General features: G+C 31.3%; 1 non-coding gene across 1 annotated transcript; it reads left to right on the top strand.

The window, feature by feature from the left end:
- The first annotated feature begins 6,073 nt into the window (after positions 1–6,073).
- Trnar-ccg (transfer RNA arginine (anticodon CCG)) lies at positions 6,074–6,146 on the top strand. Its single transcript has one exon. It is a non-coding gene; the product is annotated as a tRNA-Arg (tRNA).
- Positions 6,147–6,453: the final 307 nt, after the last annotated feature.

The following is a 6,453-nucleotide window of genomic DNA, read 5'->3' as shown; positions in this document are numbered from 1 at the left end:
CCAATATACTTGAAGCATATTTGAACTAGTAAAGCGTTTGTATTTATGCAATTCCTTACTTAACGTTGCCACACCGTATACATGTATATATATATATATATATATATATATATATATATATATATATATATATATATATATATATATATATATATATATGCATACACACACAAACACACACACACACACACACACACGCACACACACATACACACACACATATATATATATAATTGCTCTATACTATTAAAGCTGTATTCCATGTGGCAAGGAATTGGAAATATTAATACTGCAGAGATTCCAGCCACTAGAAAATGAAACTAACGAAGCTAATGCCATAACGCAGTTGGAGATCACTATCTTGATTTAAGATTAGAAGTAATATGAATTGTAAGAACAACGCAAACGAAGTGAAAAGTGCTACTTCAACAGATTATTGACTTTACACACTGATGATAAACGCATGGATTTACTGAACTAAAGCTATTATAACTACTACTACCGAAAATAATATTAATTATGATAATAGAAATAATAATATCAATAGTAATAAAAATATTAATATCACTCTTGAATCATCTTCTGGTAGCTCTCATTGCACATTAATGATGGTAATTATATTTATTAACTCAATCAAGATTTTTCGTAGGATTGCCAATATAATCCTGTATGCTTTCAGAAGAAACCGACCAAATTATAAGTGTTTGCTTCAATAACTTAGATTAGATACATATTGAAAGCTACCTAACATGTTGAAATGTTATTAATATAAGACCCGGAAATCTGCGTTTTAAATGAATATGTTGTGTTCAATTTATCAGAAATGATTTTAAGTAAAGTTTCTAAGGTTCCAATTAAATAATGATTTACAAGCACATATGCACTCAGAGAATATAAGCGTTTAATATAGAATATTCATAGCCTATTTTAGGTATTCATGGACGATTTACGCATATTGATACATACGTACAACAAGCGCCTTGCTGTAGTAACAAGATATCTTGGAATTAAATTATCACTCTCCAAATGTGTCTGATTTTAAGCTGGTGTCCCTAGAATCGCTTACCTGGCAATTCAATGTAATATAGTCTCCTGTCTCAGCACGTATTCGTAAATTAATATTAAACGTTGGAGTATATTTTCTGATATATACCAAACAAATATTTAGAATGTAACAATTTCACATTTAAATTTATGTTAAAAATATATGAAGCATATGAAATTATGCAGATAATGCATTGGGTGATAACCCAAAGCATATAGCGTATTATTATTAGAAATACTATTACTATTATTAAATAGAAATATACGGACGGAACCGTCAGTTATATCGACCACATCTCTAGAGGCAATGAGGTTTATAGGAGGGAGTTTTGATTGTGGAGTGTTCTGATTTTGAAACGTAAAGGATATGCCAACACTCTACTGGCATTTTTCTCAACAGTATCCCGAGTTCTAAAATAACAACCCAGAAAAATATGATTAACGTAATATACCCTAAACATGCTGAAGATCGTTTCGTAATGCGTTGTAATTTAGGCTCCTTTTCTGTCACGCATGTGAGTTTAAACAATCGAATGACCTACTAGGGACAAAGATATTCAATAAATTAATGTAATATTAGTCACTATACACATAATATTTTTTTTGTAAATTAGGCAAGGCCAGCAGCTTTCTCTGTTTAGATGCAGTAGAAGGATAACCGACTCGTACTTGAGTGATTTATGTACCGCATCCGAAGAGACATTAATAGAGCTCAGGGCGTAAATATTTGGAAACGTGTCTTCATAGTAAGAGAGCATATGCTTTTGAGCATTAGTTTACAGTATAATTCATGAGCAAAATGTTTCTAGATTACAATAATTTAATGAAAATTAAAAAAAATATTTATGAAACTGATATACAGTATATGCAAAACAATAACGGTTTCAAATTTTTGTAGAAAACCGACAATTTTTTAGGGTAGGGTTTGTCGATTATATCGAATCCAATGGTCAATTGATACTAGTTGTTTTGACTTCAAAATGTTGAAAGGCAAAGTCAACAACGGCGAAATTGGAACTCGGAACTTAAAACTGGCGAAATACTGCTAAACTGTTTGGTCGGTGTGCTAAATGTTCTGCCAGCTCATTGACTTGCAAAGCGCCCGAAAAATAAAGAAATAAATAAATACGAACATGAATTTGTTCATGTTTGTGTGCGTCGGTATATATGTAATTGGAATTGGAAACGCAGCACACATTTTCACAGGTCGTTAACGACAATGAATCTCATAGCAGGAAGAGGGGGTAATTTTTTACTAGAACCTGTTCTGACGAGAAACTTTTCACCCCTTTTGCAACAGAGTAGACACCGCTAATGACAACTGTCGTGTTAAACAGCTCGGCAAATGAACGTTTATTCACATGTACGCCATGATAGTGCGTGAACTCAGTTGTAACATAGAAAGAAATATTCAAGTGTCTCCTCTCCGACGCTTTAACAATTTCGAAATAACACCGCCCTTATTGGTACCTTGAGAAAGGCAAAGTTAATCACGAAAAATTATAGAAAACTAGATACCAGAACTCAAATGCTAAAATTAGTTGCAAAAATTAGTTGTAGGACTTTTCTTGTTCTTAAAACAAATCCTCAAACAGGGAGATGCCTAATCTACGCCAGAGAACGTATTCAAGCTCCTGCTTTGTAAATCCACCTCTCTTACTTTCGTGGTGTGTGCATGTGTGTGTGGGGGTGGGTGTATGCGTGTGAGTGAATGTGTGTGTATGCGTGTGCGTGTGTGTGCATGCAAGGCAGTATAACGTAGCAAAAGCATATATATATATATATATATACATATATATATATGTGTGTATATATCTATAGACATATGTGTATGAGTATATATATATATATATATATATGTATGTATATGTATGCATGTATATGAGCATACACATACACACACACACACATATATATATATATATATATATATATATATATATATATATATATATATATATATGTATATATATATATATATATATATATATATATATATATATATATATATATATATATATATATATATATATATATGTATATATATTTGTGTATTTCTTTATTGCCCACAAGGGGTTAAATATAGAGGGGATAAACAAGGACTGACAAAGGGATTAAATCGATTCAATCCACTCCAGTATTTAATTGGTATTTATTTAATTCGACCCCGAAAGAATGAAAGACTAAGTCGACCTCGGCAGAATTTGATCTTAGAATGTAACAGCAGACGAGATGCCGCGCAACATTTTGCTCGGTGTGCTAACTATTCTGCCAGCTCGCTGCCCGGTATTTATGTATATGTATGCATACACACACGCGCGCGCATATGCGTGTAAGTGTCGATGTATGTTTATGTATGTATATGTATGTGCATACGTATTTTAATGTGTTTGCGTGTGTGTATGTGAGTGTGTTTTTACATGCATTTGACTCTATGGGTTGATATATAAAATAGCATATATATAATATACATGCAGGAAATCCTATTTCCATTCTGTCACGCTTTAATACCAATAAATTGCCTAACAGATCGAAACATCGGATTCTGGACTTGAACTTGAAAGCCACATCTTTCTTCCTCCAATTACTGTAATGTAAGTGCAAATACGTGACTTTCAATTTCAGAAAAAAACTATGTATGGAAAGAATTACACTATCAAGTTATCTTGACCAAAACATTCTCGGCGCATATGTTCTTTGAAGTATCAAAGGAAAATATGTATTTATTGGATATCCAAATCCACATTTTATCACCAGTAATATATAGATCAAATGAAGTCGGCTCGGTCGTAATCGTACTGTTAGAAGATAACTAATCTCCTCGGATATAATACGGTTATATACATAAAAGGCATTTGCGTTTCCAGTGCACTGAAATGTCTCAAAAATCAAAATCGACTGAGTTCTTTTCTCTCAATCTTTATGTATGTATGTATGTATGTATGTACGTATGTATGTATGTACGTATGTATGTATACGTATGCGCGTCTGTGTTTGTGTGTGTGTGTGTGTATTGTACTGTGTGATACTCACAACATTGGCCTACAGTTTATACATACAGTCTTACACGTGTGTCTGTGTTTCCTTCACTCGCTCACTGTTGTACGTTTTGTGTGTGTCTGTATGCTTTTGTGCATGCGAGTGTACAAAGTATATTAATTGTAAGCTACCATAAATTCCATGCTCCACGGTACAATAATCGGAAAAGCATCTGCAGCATGCATCTACTTCAATCTTTTAATTTCGAATAAGAATCCATCCGACCACTACAATCTCGGAGCCTGAAACATATTATAGCTCACATTCAAATAAGGTGTTTATTAAATGTTATTCATTTCACGCTTGGTTGACTAATTCTTCTCGCCTCGGAACCACATGTGTCCAGGTTTCATTTCTTCTGTATGATATATTGGGGAAGTGACTTCTAACTGTGATTGAATTACGTAATTAAGTCCATCCTACATATCTGCGTGCATGTATCTTCGTGTCAGTGTTTTGTCGCACTCCCAATTCACAACCGGTGTTGGTCTGTTTACTTCCCCGAAACGGCTAAATATATAGTAAGTCCCAAATTTTAAGCAATACGTACTGGAGTCAATTCGATTCGCTTGACTAATATTTTTCAAAGCAGTGCCCTAGCATGGCCAGCGTCTAATGACTGAAATAATTAACCTACCTACTGCCTTTCACAGTCAAGGTAAACAAAGGTAAAGCCTGATGACTTTAACGACTATACGTCTGTATCAAAGCTTGTTATTTTCAATTCGTTCAAGTAACATCGTGGTGTAGAATCTTCTGCTTGTATTTCACCGAGAACTGAACTAGGGTGAGTACAGACAACATGGTTACTCAAAACACGCCAATTGTGAGTCTGGATGATTTACTTACATATGTTTAAATAGGTATATATGTATATATATATATATATATATATATATATATATATATATATATATATATATATATATATATATATATATATATATATATATATATATATATATATATATATATATATATATATATATATATATATATATATATATATATTATATATATATATATATATATATATATATATATATATATATATATGTATACATATGTATATATATATATGAATATATGTATACATGTATACACATATACATATATATATATATATATATATATATATATATATATATATATATATATATATATATATATATATATATATATATATATATATATACATATATATATATATATATATATATATGCCTATGTATACACATATCTCTATGTATATATATGTGTTTGTGTATGTCTACGGATACAAACATATGTATAACAGAAATCCAATATGATCGTGCTATAGACTGCTGGTCAGATTCTATGCACTCTGTCCCTTATCGAAATTCATCGCTACTGCAGAACTCCAGTATATATGCTGATCATTATTTTTTAATATTTTTTATATATTTCAGCCCGATGTATGTGGCCATGCAGGAGCACCACGAATATGATCACATTTTCACTGGCCATTCTTATGCGCCTGGCTTTAGGTAGAAGGTGTGCAGTTGTCACTGCTACCCTGTTTTTTTTTTCTTTCATAAAACTTTGGACTTGTGGCTAAAAGTAATGGAGCAGGTAGTTAAGTACTACACATATTTCAAAATACACATTGAACGAATATCATTTTTGCGTAAATTTAATTTGCCAGACTGACATTCAGTGACCTGTCGCTGAAGATAGTTTTCTTACTGTTGATTACAAATTTATCGTCGTAAGGAATTCACAAAAGAAACCGACAAATATTCAAATAATACAGTTTATTCAGCACCCCAACAGCACGCACGCACACAAACTTACATACATGTGTATGTATTTTCGGATATACATACATACATACATACATACATACATATATATATATATATATATATATATATATATATATATATATATATATATATATATATATATATATATATATATATATATATATATATATATATATATATATATATATATATATATAAATATTGGCTCTGTGGTCTAATGGATAAGGCGTCGGCCTCCGGAGCCGAAGATTGTGGGTTCAAGTCCCATCAGGGTCGATATTCTCTCTCTCTCTCTATATGTATATGCATACATACAAACATACATATGTATATATAGGCGTAGGAGTGGCTGTGTGGTAAGTAGCTTGCTTACGAACGACATGGTTCAGGGTTCAGTCCCACTGCCTGAATGAACTCCAGAATTATTTGTTTATTTTATATATATATAGATACATATATATATATATATATATATATATATATATATATATATATATATATATATATATATATATATATATATATATATATATACATATACATATAAATGATATACGTGTGTATGTGTGGTGTCTCACTGGAA

Source organism: Octopus bimaculoides, chromosome 1 (assembly GCF_046866305.1).
Source record: "Octopus bimaculoides isolate indiv1 chromosome 1, ASM4686630v1, whole genome shotgun sequence".
Classification (NCBI taxonomy): Eukaryota; Metazoa; Mollusca; class Cephalopoda; order Octopoda; family Octopodidae; genus Octopus; species Octopus bimaculoides.
This window is presented reverse-complemented; position numbering and strand designations above follow the sequence as displayed.